The 18,072-nt window shown below is 36.1% G+C and overlaps 1 protein-coding gene and 1 pseudogene across 1 annotated transcript in view; both read right to left on the minus strand.

The window, feature by feature from the left end:
- The window catches only part of samhd1 (SAM domain and HD domain 1), a 50,686-nt gene extending 34,091 nt beyond the window's left edge, over positions 1–16,595 (minus strand). The window contains exon 1 of the mRNA XM_065961284.1: positions 16,544–16,595. The gene's annotated coding sequence lies outside the window, so the exon portion shown is untranslated. The remainder of the gene's footprint in view (positions 1–16,543) is intronic.
- On the minus strand, positions 2,708–14,527 carry LOC110004027 (deoxynucleoside triphosphate triphosphohydrolase SAMHD1-like; annotated as a pseudogene).
- Positions 16,596–18,072: the final 1,477 nt, after the last annotated feature.

The following is an 18,072-nucleotide window of genomic DNA, read 5'->3' on the forward strand; positions in this document are numbered from 1 at the left end:
ATTATTTGGATGGCTATTATAAAGTTGGAACTGAAGATTGTAATCCCTTATTAATACTTTGTAAAGCATCTATAAATATATTTTAGCTAGATAATTAATATTTTGTCAATGATTAATAATTGGTTTATAAACCATCTACAATCATTATCTGGATGTTTATAGTAAAGTTGGAACTGTTTGATTGCATGATTCTGGCAATTAAAGGGTACAATTCCTGATAATTATTCAATATTTGATAGTTTTGAGCACTGCTGGAGTTGTTTAAGAGATTTATGCAAAAAAAAGTAGAAAACAATATGAATCTGTTCTATTTTTATAGCAGTTTTTGTAAATTGGACATTTTCATTTTCTCCAATGCCCAGACAGGGAACTACATTTTAAATCTGATGCTACACAAAAACTAACAATGCATCAAAGTCAATATTTTGGATAATCTTTGACATATCCTATGGAAGCGATTAGTGATCAGAATTCAAATGATAAAGCTAATTTGAAAATTCAAATGCATTAACAGAAATGCTTTTTAATTTTCAGAATATGGGTGTATTATTTGACTCAAAAATAAAATGATGATTAATTTATCTAATTTGCATTTTAGTTTTCAACTTCAAAAATGCACATTGACTAAATTAATGAGGAAGAAAATGACATTTGCTTTATCATTTTCAAAAAAATGCCCCGCTAAATTTGTATCATAATTCAAATGAAAAAGCTAATTTTAAAATGAAAATACAGTAACAGAAACACGTTTTAATTTTCAGAATATAGGTGCATTATTTGACCTATATTTAAAATGAATATTCAGTCATCCAATTTGCATTATACTTTTGCTCTCTATGTATGCATATTGTATGACATAATTCAAATGAAGACGAAAAGGTCTTCGGCTTTTCGTTTTCAAACTTGCCGTGCTAAAAAGTGATCATAATTCAAACCAACTCGAAAATGAATTGGCAAAGTGGACGGCGCAGGAAAGTAACGTCAGACTTCAGCTCCCAGGCAGGTAAACGTAATATTTACAGTCTATGAGGCGAGCGGGCAGAACGCGCAGTACGATGGGTGGCGGGGTGCATATTTAACGCTGTTACAGACTTCGCACTGAGTCAAAGAGACTGAGACTGGTGACTGGAGACTAAAGACCACCATAAGTTCCCACTGTGATACAGGTGGCGATCGGAGTGCTTTTTTCAGCGCGCATGATGCAGCAGCTCTACAACCAGAGCTGCCAAGTCTCCTGCATGACACCATGCCCACTATCTCTGACTGTGAAAGTCACTCAATTAAGCATCTTCACGCCGTCACACTCCTCCTATTTCACACAGTGAGAATCATAAATTTCCCCTTTTCGATTTTCCCCTTTTAATATATTGCCTCACTTGATGCTTGCTGTACTTGGTGCCATATTTTGCCTGTGACTGGCCAACCGGGTTGGACTGGCTTACCCAGATAGAGATTGTAAACCCTGAGGTCCCGGTACACAGAGAGAGTGCTATGGCGGGGCAGGAGGAGACAAAAAGTCACGGATATTTAAAAAATGTACAGAGCATCGGGCACAGCAGAACATTCACAATAAATCGCTCAAAATCAACTGAAGAGAACTACGTAGAATCGCGGTTCTCTGAGTGACATGTTGACGGTTTGCACTTGAGAAAAGTCATTCTAAATGATAACATCACTGTGCAAATTCACAGGCTATATTAGTAATTAATTTAAAAATCTTCAGGACTAATTATTAGTAAGTTTAGTATTAACAGCAGCTCAAACAGGATTTAAACATTAACAACAGCTAACAAACGTCACACTGAAGATTCACACCGACATGTCCTATGAGCGGTTTATAGATAGATTATAGATCACTCTCTTCTCTGCTAAACTAAGTTACATTAAAACAGATTATCGATTTAATTTTCTGTTTCATATCTCTCCAGCTCTGTACACAAAGTTTCAATATCTCTCCTCCTCTGTGTCACACACTCTACCTCTTGACGGTCTGTATGAGCGCTCTCTCCCATTCAGGTTTTTTTTGTAGTTAAGACCAATAAGTCTCCCCTGTGCGCCCTGATCACGGTTGGAACGCGAAGCAGGAAGGTTAACACAGGGCAACATCTAGTTTGGAGCTTGTACCAGCGTTAAATATGAACCCCGCCACCCATCGTACTGATGAAATAGGCAGTCGACATTAACTCAACCTGTGAAGCATGTGAGGGCAGTAAACAAACATTTAAAGAACAGATTAAAAACAGCATAAAGTAGTTGGCAGTTATGAGATGAGATGAGATGAGATGAGATTCAACTTTATTGTCATTACACATATTCAAGTATAGAGTAACGAAATGAGGTTTGGCATCTCACCAGAAGTGCAAATAAGCAGAAAGTGCAATAGTCTGTGCTATGTACAGTAATTCTGTGCTATGTACAGTAATTGCAAAATTTACAGATGTAGCCAAAAAAAGTGAATTATTAGGTAAATCTGGATGGCTGGATTAATGGGATGCAATAAATATAAATAAATGCTATAAATAAGTAATGCTACAAAATAAGTAGTAGTTATGATGAAGTAATGAATGTCAATGAATGAATGAATGAGAGAATGTTAATGACTTTGCCAATTACACACACAACTCCCATTAAACTATTTTATCTATGTTTGAAAGTCTTGCAATTAAATTTGTACGATAGGTGCTATATAGATTACACAATGTTGAACTCAGGATTTTCTCTGATGTTTATTTTGAATACATGCAGATTTTATCAGATATGAACCCATCACAACAGGAATACACTTGAAAGGTTCTCATAGATGCATTATGTAAGAACCAATCGTCAAACAATTATAGCTTCACTTAAAGTGTGTCATACATTTAAACACATTCATCATCCATCGAAGAAAGGTAGTTGATGGATACGTTGAAAAGATATTTTTCAATTCGAATTTCAAGTTTTTAGATGCAAATAAAGGTTTTCACAAGTTCCAGTTTTTAAAACAGATTAAAATTGTATTGTGATAATAAATGCTGCAGATACAAAGTAATATAATATAAGATAATACCAGTCACCAAAACATCACTCATGATCATCTCTCATTAAACACCACTCAAAGACAAATAATCTAATCTCATGTCCTCAATCTTCAAACGATTAACATCAAAACTAAAATGTTATAGTAATGTAAAGTATTCTAAATCCCTAAATAAAACCACAAGTGAAATATTCACTCCATTACACATGTTGGGAGTGCTTTACATCTTTCCCCGACCAAAAAGAATACACAACCTACAAAGAAGCATAAATGTGACCAAAAGCTGAATCAATTCAGAAACATGCAGTTTATATATTCAGTTTGAGACAATGATTGTTGGATTTCAATAATGGCTTTCTTTACCTAAATGGTATTCAACAGCCATACAGCTGCTAGCTGTGTAAGTATCCAGTGTCATGTGTGTCTATGTATCAGTTTAGAGATCAGAAATTCAAATCCAGAAGCGATCCAGATCCAGTGATCTTTGAGATATGGCTTTATAACTGATATATATTTTCCTTAATGTTAAAAAAAAGTATCCAATTTTTTCTGTATCAAATTTTGAATGGGTTTTCTGTGTGAGTCGATAGAAGCGTAACACAGTGAATTAAATGGGCCAATGATACTGTTTCATATTGACTGCAGGCCCCGTAATTGTACAGAGTGGTATCATATATTATGATTTATCTTTGTCCTCGGAATAAAAACATGTTGTGTGTTGTTGGAACTGATTTTTAAACAATCAATTTAAAAGAATGATACAGCATCTATATGAAAAAAGCGAGAAAAAACATGAGTGCTAGGTCTGAATGCGAATATTATTCAGTGTTATTCATGTTGTTTGGTAAATTTCTTGGTGTCAACTTCAGGAGGATCGCTCTAATTACCCTTAGGTCCAACCAGATTTGGCTCCATCCTTTACCTGCATGTTAATACAGACACAAAAGTACATCTGTTTTAAAGAAAGCAGTGCAGAGTAAATCTAGTGAGAGATAAACTGAAGAAGAAATGATTCTATTTAACAAACAATCTAACATTCAACTTATTTTAAATCAAAACAATGCACTCATCATGCAGATCCATCATCTCACTGGTGAGAACTTTCAGTTTTTTTAAATCTCAAGTAATAAAATACATTATTTCAAAGTTTTTTGCTCATTGTTCCATTCTAATGCTCATATATTAAAGAAGCCTTTCAATGGAATAAAACCACTAACTGCATATATTAATATGTCACATACACACCCATTCGAAAAAAGCCAATTTTTACAGCAGAAATAAACATGTTTACAGCTCGATTAAAAAACTAAATTGGTCTGATTATCTCATGTCTCAATCAGCACACACTGTATGAAGAGGAATTATTTTTTTTACACTTGTCCGTTTTCCTTTTAATGAAGGATACACGTTATTCACAATAAGACCTGTAGCTTATAGGCCTGGGCTAAAAAAAAAACTAAAAATGTTATCAAAATGTCATATCAGTCGACATAATTATCACAATAATTGTCAATCATTTTTACTTTCAAATTTTCAAATTTAAAAGCTGATTTTTGCTCCTGAGTGAAAGTTGAAGAAACCAAAGGGTTGGTTAATCTTTTGGTTTCACTCCCATGCTGCTGTTGCTTACCTCTCTTAACCTGAGGGCCCCAAACCAGAGTCCTGCACGGTTCCAATACAGGTCAGTAAAATTGTTTCAGTACAGAAACCTGACTGACTGTCTAGACTTGCTGTCTAACCTTGATGCAAACCAGAACAAAGGACCAATAACATGTTGGAGTGTTGCTCACTTTGGCAGTATTTTGTTAAGTTAAAGTATCAAATCAATTAGAGTAGAGCTTCACCAGCACAGGTAAGCATACGTTAACCTGAAAGGAAGACCGAAGGCTGAGGATGCTAGCACAGCTAATGTTTTCCACACTCAGCAGATTGTAGATCACATGTTCAACCATATTAAATAAACTGTACTCAATGTGGACTGTTTTCTATTTACTTTAGCCAAGTCAACTGGTTTTATGTTCAATCAACAACAAGTTAGTTGATATTGTATCCTTTAACATCTTAATATTCAACTATTATCAAAGGATTGGAAAATCATTGTACCATTGTTTAAAGTGCTGTCTGGCAGCCTCCACACTCTGTTCATCAATCTTCTTACAGAAGACCCTGATCAGCTGCTCAGAAAAGATCGTTGTTCCAATGCTGGGTGCCTGTAAAGAATGACAGCAGCTTTAATTAGAGAGTTATGGTGACATAAGCTGCCTTACAAATAATAAACAGAAAAAATATTGAATGATTGCGATGAAAAAATTGTTTTAATCAATAATTAGTTCTGACATTTTTGCTGTTCTCGTCTTTCATGCCGTAGTCCTTGTTAATGACCTAAAAAGAAGGTCGAGAGTAAAATGTGTGCCATAACAAACTCTGCAACATCTTACAAATCAAAGAATCAGCAAAACTGAAGATTTGACAAAAAAGGTCAGATGAAAGAAAGTAAAAAAAACTCACCAGGATTTCAAAGTCCTCTGGTTTCAGGTTGTTTTCTTCCTCGTCAGGGAGGGGTTGAGCCAATACTTTTTTCCAGCCAGAAATCCGGCTCTTGACAAGGAATCAGAAAAAAATTACAACAGTGGAAAAGGATATAGATTCAAGTTTTTTTGCATTTTAAGTTGACAATGTAAGAAACTTGGAATTCAATTCACATTCACTCAAAAAACTGCACCAACTTAGTGTAAATGCATTTGACTGTAGGGCTGCATGGTATGATCTAAGCATTAATTTTGCTATGTGTACAAGTGCCATGGTAATATCCCTGGACGTGTGTTAGTCCATGAGCACATAAAGTGTAGAGGGAGAGAGAGAGAAGGGATCACATGCAGTGTATGAAGATGAACTGTTCTTTGCTTTGAAGTTAATGTCACAGGGCTCTTGATGCAAATTAAATGTAGCTTTGAATGTATAAGGGGTTCTTATTTGTAAAAGAAAATAATTTTGAAGACCCAGATAATAACACAAATTTTAAAAGTATGAACATGAAAAGAAAACGCAGTTTCCCCAATATCATGCAGCATTAGTTGACTGAGGGATTTTGTATTGTAAGACATTTCAAGCTGCTATCCAATTCACATTACATTTCAAAGAGAGAACTGTTCAATAGTGTTGCTGTTCATGTTAAATGTAATAACACGGGCTAGATAAAATGTTGGAGACAGTAAATAATGCGATGTGTACTTATTCTATTAACTAAAAATGAGCACATTATCCAGCTTTGTGATAACAGTGCATTAGATCATGTGTTATAAATGTAATGAAACACAAGAACACACAGACTTACTTCCCAATCCTCGATGGGGTACTCTGGCTTTGTCTCACCAACACACTTGTAGCTCTCGAAAGAGACAATGTTTTGCGGAATCTTTCTTGCCTCTAAGATTAACAGAGTAACAAGCAAACGATAAATAATAATAATTCAGTGTTATTTATGTTGTTTGGTAAATTCCTTGGTGTCAACTGCAGGAGGATCGCTCTAATTACCCTCAGGTCCAACAGATTTGGCTCCTTCTCTAACCTGCATGTTAATAAAGACACAAAAGTACATCTGTTTTAAAGAAAGCAGTGCAGAGTAAACCTAATGAGAGATAAACTGAAGAAGAAATGATTCTATTTAACAAACAATCTCTCATTCAACTTATTTTAAAGATAAACAATGTACTCATCATGCAGATCCAACATCTCACTGGTGAGAACTTTCAGTTTTTTTTAAATCTCAAGTAATAAAATACATTATTTCAAAGTTTTTGTCCGTTGGTAGGAAAATACAAAAGTTTGAAGACACCAATGCTAATTTAGCATCAAAAAAAGATCAAAATCATGTATATGCAAAAGAAGAATCCTGAAGCTCTGTTTCACTATGCAATCATTCCCTCCCTGCTCATTGTTCCATTCTAATGCTCATATATTAAAACAGCCTTTCAATGTAATAAAACCACAAACTGCATATATTAATATGTCACATACACACCCATTCAGAAAGGCCAATTTTTACAGCAGAAATAAACATGTTTACAGCTCGATTCAAAAACTAAATTGGTCTGATTATCTCATGTCTCAATCAGCACACACTGTATGAAGAGGGATTTTTTTTTAATATGTCCGTTTTTCTTTTAATGAAGGATACGCGTTATTCACAATAAGACCCGTAGCTTATAGGCCTGGGCTAAAAAAATGTTATCAAAATGTCATATCAGTCGATATAATTATCACAATAATTGTCAATCATTTTTACTTTCAAATTTTCAAATTTAAAAGCTGATTTTTGCTCCTGAGTGAAAGTTGAAGAAACCAGAGGGTTGGTTAATCTTTTGGTTTCACTCCCATGCTGCTGTTGCTTACCTCTCTTAACCTGAGGGCCCCAAACCAGAGTCCTGCACGGTTCCAATACAGGTCAGTAAAATTGTTTCAGTACAGAAACCTGACTGACTGTCTAGACTTGCTGTCTAACCTGGATGCAAACCGGGACAAAGGACCAATAACATGTTGGAGTGTTGCTCACTTTGGCAGTATTTTGTTAAGTTAAAGTATCAAATCTATTAGAGTAGAGCTTCACCAGCACAGGTAAGCATACGTTAACCTGAAAGGAAGACCGAAGGCTGAGGATGCTAGCACAGCTAATGTTTTCCACACTCAGCAGATTGTACATCACATGTTCAACCATATTAAATAAACTGTACTCAATGTGGAGTGTTTTCTGTTTACTTTAGCCAAATCAACTGGTTTTATGTTCAATCAACAGCAAGTTAGTTGATATTGTATCCTTTAACATCTTAATATTCAACTATTATCTAAGGATTGGAAAATCATTGTACCACTGTTCAAAGTGCTGTCTGGCAGCCTCCACACTCTGTTCATCAATCTTCTTACAGAAGACCCTGATCAGCTGCTCAGAAAAGATCATTGTGCGAATCCTGGATGCCTGTAAAGAATGACAGCAGCTTTAATTTGAGAGTTATGGTGACATAAGCTGCCTTACAAATAATAAACAGAAGAACTATTGAATGATTGTGAAAAAAAAATGTTTTAATCAATAATTAGTTCTGACATTTTCTGGGGACATTGGCTTTGCCACGTCAGGCTCCTTTTTGCTGTAGAAATGCATATGTTCAACAGGGTTCTTGTCTTCCATGCCGTAGTCCATGTTAATGACCTAAAAAGAAGGTCGAGAGTCAAATGTGTGCCATAACAAACTCTGCAACATCTTACAAATCAAAGAATCAGCAAAACTGAAGATTTTACAAAAAAGGTCAGATGAAAGAAAGTAAAAGAAAACTCACCAGGATTTCAAAGTCCTCTGGTTTCAGGTTGTTTTCTTCCTCGTCAGGGAGGGGTTGAGCCAATTTTTCTTTCCAGCCAGTAATCTGGCTCTTGACAAGGAATCAGAAAAAAAATGTGGAAAAGGATATAGATTCAAGATTTTTTGCATTTTAAGTTGACAATGTAAGCAACTTGGAATTCAATTCACATTCACTCAAAAAACTGCACCAACTTAGTGTAAATGCATTTGACTGTAGGGCTGCATGGTATGATCTAAGCATTAATTTTGCTATTATATATAAACGTGAAGACCCAAATAATAATAAAAATTGTAATAGTATGAACATGAAAAGAAAACGCAGTTTCCCCAATATCATGCAGCATTAGTTCAGTGAGGGTTTTAGATTTGTATGACAACGATATTATAATTGTATGATAACGGTGCATGAGATCATGTGTAATAAATGTAATGAAACACAAGAACACACAGACTTACTTTCCAATCCTTGATGGTCTTTGGCTTTCTCTCACCAACAAACTTGTAGATCTTTCAAGAGACAATGTTTTGCAGAATCTCTCTTGCCTCTTGTAACTCAGGACGGGAAGACTTCAGTATTTGCTCAAACACGTTGTCTAAAAGAGTAACAGAGCAACAAGCAAACGATTAATAATTATACACACAAAAAAATCAGTGAATTTAATTCAAACACACTCAATAAATTGTAAGACTTGGCATATTAATTTATAAGTCATTACAACTTATTTAACATGATCTGGTTCGTTTACATGTGCATAATTAAAAAAATTGATAAAGTAGCATAACAGTAGTCTTACACCAAACACCAAAACTGACCAAGTGCCTACATCAATTTCCTTTTCAGATTGTTGGGTGTAGTGCATTATTTAAAACAATGTCTTGATATTTCTGAAGTCTGAATTTGCTTCAATGTTAAACATGAGCTAACAGCCCACATTTAAATCTACACACCTGTGAGCTTTGTGTAGGCCTCCATGTCCTCATTGGCTGTAGAGAGAGTGAACATCCTCCCTCCTGATCCTTCAATCTGAATGTGATCGTCTGCTTTCAAAAAAGCCTCTGCAATCCTGTATGTTCATATCAAACATATTATTACTGATGAGATAGTGAATCATGACGCAGATCAAATAATGGAAATCTTATATTTGGAGTACTAAGATCTGAAGGTAGACACTTACATATGTTCAATGACTTTGTTTACTCTGTGCTGATAGGCTCTTTTGTGGAGACGGTGTCTTATGTAGAACAAGTCGTACATATTGTCCTCCTCCTGTTGAGGTTAGGACTGTAGTTTAGTCATAAATAACAACATTATCAGTTTGCTTTCAATTATCTGTTTACAAGCTCAAGTTTGTCATACTATGTCTCTGGTGCAGATAGTTTTCCTGCCATCAACCTCACACACTCTGGCAAACTGCAGGAAGCGATGAAAGTCAAAGGTGTTCTTGATTCCCAGGTATAAAGAGTCCCTGAGTAGTGTAATGGGGAAAAAATATATTTAGCAGATGTGTTAGAGTAATTCTAATGTGAACTGTGTGACATTTCATGAAATGCTGGTTTAGATTAAGCATCATGTGTTTGGATAACCTTTGATTTCTACAAGGATGACTCTACATGGACTAAACATTCCTCTGTTCAGGTTGATTGTGTTAAACTGCTTATCTCCTACAACAGGAGCTTGTCAATGTTGTTGTTTCCTCTTTGACATGTATAAAAGGAGACTTCATTCTGTGTGTCATTTGAGCTACTCTGCAGTGTGGTCACCATGATACACTCTGTACAGTTTCTTCTTCCTGCAACTTCTTGTAGGAATAAAACCTCACAAAGATGATTGGGGTTTTCGTCTTTGTTCGTATTCTCACGGGGGAAATATTTCCATTACCGTAGAGACAGATTAAGGCAATGTGAAGAAAATAGGTGTATAGAGGGAAACTGAATTTACTGTTGAGTGCTGTATCATTTTAAAATAAATCAGGAGAATAATGCATTGTTCAGGGTTAAGAATTATTTTACAGCACTTCATTAAAACCTGACCTGGCCAAGTAGTCAAACTTGTCCACATCAACGCCGTTTCTTTTGTTGGACACAATTTCGTAGAGGAAGGACTTTTCTTCTGGGCGCCCTTTGAAGTCCCACTGCAGGGATGACGACACAAAGCGAATCAGGACCAGTTTTATTGACACGTATGTTGTTGTCAATAAATTTACACTGCATAGAAAACATATGTAGGACCATTCCACAAAACAGAGATAAAGCTAAAATATGAACACAATAAATTATGTACATGGAAAAGCATGACAAACAAAACAACGGTTAAATTTTAAGATCTGAGTTCTAGGCAGAAGAAAAACTTTTTGTCACTCTTCTTGTCCACCTTTATACTGAGGAGATGTGACAAAATAGTGACATTAGTGACATTGCTGTAGGACACAGACTGATTTATGCACAGATGAGAACTTCTGGTCTTCAGCAATCATCACCTTAATGTTGTTCGCATGTTAAGGGTTCAATCCATGCTTCGCTTTCATCAAATCATGAAAAATATTGCAAGAAGACAAGGAACAACACAAATAGCACAACCAACATTTGCAGAGAAGATCTCAAAACGTGTGTATGTAAGAAACACTTTAAATGTCAGAGTTCCTAAAGTTCCTCAGAATTTGACAAGTGACTTAATGTCAGCCAATTTTCTGTGGACATATACTGTATACAACATCCTAACAGTCTTTATCAGGGTTATTTAGCTAGCTGAACTCAACCCAGAGTCAAACTGTTAAGCATAAGAGTTTTTGGAAAGGTGATAATGCAGCTCAGTTTTCTCTCTAAGGATTTTTTCACACCTGGATAGTTTGGAAAAGTTGTTCTGAAACCATAGCCCAGTTTGTTCATACATATGTGAACACAGCAATCACACTCTTTTAGCTGCTCAACTTTTTTGATCTATTTTTTATTGAATGGTGCACTGTGTGCTCTTTTTTGGCTATCTTTGCTCTTTGCTGCCCATTGTAGGATGAATAAAGTTTTATCTTCTCTTATCTTATATTCATACAGTATCTTATCCGACTTCTGAATAACATAATGAGGTGAACTTGCCTCCTGCTCTTTAGATTCCTGTAGAGGTCCAGCAATCATCTCCTTAATGAATGTTATGTCTTCTTTAGGTTTCAGTCCATACTTCTCCATCACTGGTTCAAGATTATTCTCTTTCAGCAGGTGGTCTAGCATGTCACAAGAGCCCTTTTCATGCTGCGAGACACACAGACTCATAAATGTGTCAACACAAGATTTAATACATAAATATAATAATCCCACATACTTTAATTTTCCCCACATTTGAAGAGTATATCTCAAACGTATGTATGTAAAACAACTTACAATGTCAGAGTTCCTAAAGCGCTTCAGAATTTGATGAGCCACTTAATGTCAGCCAATATACTGTATACAACATCCTAACAGTCTTTATGAGGGTTATTTAGCTAGCTGAACTCAACCCGATGTCAAACTGTTAAGCATAAGAGTTTTTGGGAAGGTGATCATGCAGCTCAGTTTTTTCACCGAACGTTTTTTCACACCTGGGTTGTTTGGAAAAGTTGTTCTGAAACAAAGGGGCGTTTCCCCTTTAGCCCGGTTTGTTTGGATGTAAACACAACAATCGCACTCTTTTGATCTGAAGTTATTGAATTGTGCACTGTGTACTCTTTTTTGGTTATCCTTGCTCTTTGCTGCCCGTTGTAGGATGAATAAAGGTTATCTTCTCTTATTGAGTGACAAAGAGACATAAACAGATCTAGAAATCCCTTCTGCTTTTAAAAGAGGTCCCTGTCATAAAGAATTACCTCTCATGAACGATGAATTCAATTTTTTATCTTTGTTTGTTGTATCTAAATCTCTGAATCACCAGGATTAATGGTTAAAAAATAAACATTTAGTAAAATCTCATAGAGCTTCTGAAAAGCGGTAACATGTCAGATAAAAAGTTGACATAATATTACCAAAGAGAATAATGAGGGTCATTTAGCAACACAAACTACACCGTTCATTGTTATTAAATAAATAGATCAACATCCTTGGAAATGTGCATAATCACATTCTACCTGAGAAGGCAAACAAAAAAGAACATCCTGGATTTTGTTTCAAAAGAACAAGCCAGTGTGAAAGGTACATGTGCTTCAGTTTTGCCGTTCCTCTGTATTTCATTTGTCATATTACAACAGAAATAAAAACTTCTTACCTTCCATTTCTTTAATTTCCTCTTTTTTTCCAGTGCTTTGGGGAGGAACAGTCCATCATACAGATGGGAAAAGGGTCCATGACCTTGAAATGGATAGATAAATACAGGCGTAATCCACTGACAGTGTACAGATTATACAGTCAGTATGTCTTAATAAACCTGTTTGAGTTGAGGATGGATTACTCCTGAATCTAAACTTGAGAATATTGCTTACAAGAAAGACTGTTATGTGTTTGTAAATGTATGCATGATCTGGGTGGACTGTGGTACCGAAACGCCCTCTGGGTTAAAGTTTTCTGAGTCTAAATATTATTTTTAAAGATTCAGACCCTCCAGTTCTTATCAGAGTCCCTTTACAAGGGAGCTACCACCACCTCACCCCACCCTTGTATTTTTTATTTATTAATGTAGAAGCCCTTGCTTTTTTGAAAGATGGAAGGGTTATTTCTGGATCATTTCACTTTCATTTTACTCTTTTCATACCCAATAACATAATTTATAAACTATTATATGTAATATTGAAAAGGGATGCATTACTCACCCAGGTCATGACAGAGGCCAGCAATCTGAACACAAAGGACGTCTCTGTCATCGATTTTGAGATCCGGCTGCCTTGACCTGAGAGCCTCAGCAAGTTTTCCTGCTAAGTATCCCACCCTTTTTAGACCACAGAAAACATTTTTTTTAATTATAACGCAGTTATCACAATTTATCATATATATTTTTATTCATGTTTTTTATGCGATCCATACTAAGACAGGCACTGTTTTCTGCCTTTATTGGTTTTACAAGGTGCTTATGTGAAAACCACCATGAGTCTTCTCCTTATTTGGACTGAGGTCACCTGTGGGCTGAAATCTGAAAACTTGCTGACTTACCCGATCGAGTGTTCAAAGCGGTTGTGAGACGCTCCAGGGTAAACAAAGTAGACACCTCCAAGCTGCTTTATGAATCGAAGTCTCTGGAACTGAGGTGTGTCAATGATCTTGATGAGGAGTGGGTGTAACTCCATGCTACCATGGATGGGATCATTAAATACCTTGCAGAAAACAAACAAACAAAAGCTAAGAACAATGAAATGTGTATAACAATACACCATGAAGACCAGCTCAAGATTGTCTTGAGGGCTCTGGGAGGTATAGCATAAGCATGAAATGAGCCCAAGAATAAAGCTGATGCTACAAAGAATGTTTTTTTGACTTTACCACTGGTTGGGATATTAAACATCTAGTAGAACAAAGAGAACAAAACATTGGACACTGAAAATGTCCTTTCAATACAAAGCGTGTTCCTATTCCTGTTTTTTTAGGATTAAAGGAAAGGAGAACAAAGAGGGTTGGTTTGGATAGTAAAGGTGCACAAAGCTAGCTGTCCTCACCACTGGTGGGGATAATAAGCATCTAGAGAACAAAGCCCTCCCAGTTAATTCGATTTTTAATTTAGACTGATAATGGATAATACATGTACACAGGCTTAACTTTGTGGAGGTGTGTTTGTGTGCGGTTTATTCTACAAGTCGTCATTGTTTGTTCTGTTTATTCTCTCTTATCTCTCCAGCCGCAAAAATGTGGTGTGATGTGTGGTAAGACGTGAAGTATTTTACCTTGGTGATGATCGGTCTGTAGAATTAAAAAAAAAAGCATTAACAGTATGAAGAAGTGCTGAAACTTCCAACTTAAAATGATTTCTTTATAAAGTTGGGATATTGTAAACTGGTTTAACAAAGACAGAGGTACTCACTGTTCTGCCATTTTGCCCCGACTAGATAAAAGAGAAAGAAGTCAGTCATTTATTAAGTAGGCTAACCTCAGTTTTACACAAGCTAAAAGGCAAAATTGGTAAATTAAACCATCAGTTTAAAATAACGATACAACTTACCAAAAGCCAACCATGAATTTAATCGACTATAACTAGAAAACCAACCTCCAAATTTTCCTCCAATCGTCCAAGTCCTTCTTTTTGTACCAACTTGTTTCCTCAGCTCCCTGTAACTTTGAAAAATCTATCTATATAGTTTTTAATATTTTGAAGCTGTAAGATGTTGCATTTACATCAAGTTAATGTTTCTGATGCTGATCTGACAAGTGGTAAATGCCATTTAAATTTAAAGGCTTTTTTTTATGACGCTCAGGGTTTTAAAACATCTGACATTTATATCTCCACCACACCCATGTTATTGGTCTTCACCCTCATGATCCTCTTCTTTTATTGATATACCAAACATTTCAGAAAACAAAACTGAAAATGCATCAGAATTTCTTAAGTCAAATTAACAAATCTAAACGTATAAAGAAGTGAAGAAATGACAGGATGTTAGAAATAAATCAGTATTAGAAGTTACTTCTGAAGAAAAATTCAGAGGTAGCCTGAATGTTGCATGTTTAACCTGCTCTTTAGACAGAGATTTATAGTGTACTCTATTTGAGGACTGCAAATATATCAAATGGCCACAAGATGGCAATGTTACTCAACTCTCTATGGTAAAGTGTGCCCTGACCATTTGATGAAATAAATGCTCTGCTGGAGAAAGTTTTAACAGGTACTGATCTTTTTTGTGTTGCTTTTGTCATAACTTTCAGAAAGGAAACGTAAGAAATCCTCAGACTGTAAAATATTTTCTCATTCTATGATGACAAAAATGTTCAGCCTCATGATGTATCCAGAAGCATGTAAAGTCTGTCTGTCTGTCATCATTCTATCCAAAAATAAAAGATGAGACTATAATATGTATATATTGACCTCCAGTAACATCCAGAAATGAGCACATTGCAGATGTGTGTCTATTAGTGCCAGTAGCTCAGTCTGTAGGGGCTTGGGTTGGGAACCAGAGAGTTGCCAGTTCAAGTCCCAGTGTGGACCAAATATGGAAGTTGGTCTGGTAGCTGGAGAGGTGCCAGATCACCTCCTAAGCACTGCCAAGGTGCCCTTGAGCAAGGCACCAAACCCCCTCCCCACCATCAGCTCAGGAGTGCCCGCTGTGGGCAGCTCCGTCACTCTGACATCTCTCCATTAGTGCTTGTCCATAGGATCCTGTTTGTGCATGTGTGTGTTGCATGGTTAACAGAGTGTAAAAACAGAAATTTCCCCTTGCAGGGATCAATAAAGTTAATCTTAATCTACTTTTTCTTGTGAGATTACTTCTGATTGCAGACATAGAAAGTTGTTCAGGATGATATGACTTTATTCCCAGGTCAGGTATCTTTACCTGATTTTTTGAAATGTTTGGTATATCAATAAAAGAAGAGGATCATGAGGGTGAAGACCAATAACATGGGTGTGGTGGAGATATAAATGTCAGATGTTTTAAAACCCTGAGCGTCATAAAAAAAAGCCTTTAAATTTAAATGACATTTACCACTTGTCAGATCAGCATCAGAAACATTAACTTGATGTAAATGCAACATCTTACAGCTTCAAAACATTAAAAGGTAAATATAAATTTTTATCATCTAATTTCTGCTGAGGTTTAAGTTTTGTTTTAAACTGAAAGAAGGATGTCAAAGTCAAACTGATTCTCCGTGCAGCAACACAGATCAAACTTAAATGACAAATTGTAATCTCATGTTAGTATAACTATTGATTTTTTTTAAAGTCAATGATGTACTAAAACTGTAATATCTGGTACTTTTTTATGCTACTGATTTTGCCATATTCACAAATTCACAAATCAGTACAAAACCACAAAAAAACACATGTTTGTAAACAGGATCTGATGCTGTTTCAAAAGTTGATCCTCTTTGTAGATGTTGTGAATGATTTTAGCTGATGCCAAATAGGAATATTACAGATCTTGATAAATAATGTCAAACCAATCAGAATAATTTCAAGTAAGTTCTTCATTTTTTTTTTTTAAACTATCATTAATACATGTGTTGTATTGGAAATAATTCATAATATATCAACAAAATAAGAATGAAGTAAGGTGAAAGATCCATTTTACACTCACATGGAGGTTTTTGTTGTTCTCTATAGCAGGTCAGGCTTGGTTTGGATGGAAGATGAAGTAACAGACCTGAGCGCAGGCTTTTATAAAGTTGTGGTTGTGGCTTAAACAGGTGTGGCAAAGAAGTCAGATATCGGGATGCAGATTGGATGGTGTAACCCATTGGTGTTGATCTAGACCAGGAAAGGGCAACTTTGGTCACAGCAAGGGCCACATATATTTAATTCTCACTGTCAGAGGGCCAAATTGTAGGATACTCTTCGGTGGACTTATAATTCAACCAAAGGAAGGAATACATAGCTTTTATCAGCCTCTATGATACCAACATTCATATTTTAACCTCCAGTACAATTGTTAATCCTTAATTTAATATGCTTACTTCAAAATTAAGTTTATTTTCCAATGCAATGAACAGAGTATTTACTGGTTATTTTAGGATATTTTTCTTTCTTTTTTTCAAATGTACACACTAGTGTTGTAGTAATCGAAATCAAGACCGGTCTCGAGACCACTGTTTGAAGGTCTCGTCTTGAAAGTATTTTTACTCTGTCTTGTCTCTGTCTCAGACTGGGCGGACTCCTGATTTTAGATTAAGACCAGTCAAGACCACCTCCAATGCTCCTTTCTAAAAGAACAAATGACTTCAATTCATTTGTAGTTTGATTTTTATCTCTTGGTTACCACCGCAACCTTCCTGGTGTTACTGATGAGTGGTGAGTGACACGCCCGCTGCACACATGATGATTTTAAAAGTGATATTTATGGTCTTGGTCTTGACTTGGTCTCGATCCCTAAATGTCTCGGTCTTGTCTCAGTCTCATATCACTCTGGTCTCACATATGTCTTGGTCTCGGTTAGTGTGGTCCTCACTACAACATCAGTACTTAGTATAATTTCAAGATTCTGAAATATATAAATACCTGGATCAGGTTGTGTTTTAAGTTGTTTATTTCTTGGAGTAAAAGCTCTATGGGATGGCAGTAGCTCAGTCTGCAGGGACTTGTGTTGGGAACCGGAGGGTCGTCGGTTCAAGTCTGGAGATTGGTCTGGTAGCTGGAGAGGCGCCAATTCACTTCCTGAGCACTGTCGAGGTGCCTTTGAGCAAAACACCTCTCAACGCGTTTTATAACACATTATCACTCCCCCCCCCCCCCCCCCCCCCCCCCCCCTCCAGGATTATTAAAGTATTTCTGATTCTGAAATAAATGGAGAATGCGAAATAATGGATATTCATGCAAGTAATAATGTGATTAATTCCAATAAACTATTGGAATCTAGTGATTCCAACAGTTTCTCGCTCATCTCCTGCTGCTTCTTTTTGTACCAGCAGAACAAACATGCAAAGTATTCTGCTCTTTGCATAATTTATTTACCTACCCCGCACACACACACACACACACACACACACACACACACTCACACACACACACACACACATACACACACACACACACACACACACACACACACACACACACACACACACATAAATTATCAGTTTCTCACAATATGAACATTAGGGATTTAGAATG

This window comes from Labrus bergylta, chromosome 12 (genome assembly GCF_963930695.1).
Source record: "Labrus bergylta chromosome 12, fLabBer1.1, whole genome shotgun sequence".
In the NCBI taxonomy this organism is placed as follows: Eukaryota; Metazoa; Chordata; class Actinopteri; order Labriformes; family Labridae; genus Labrus; species Labrus bergylta.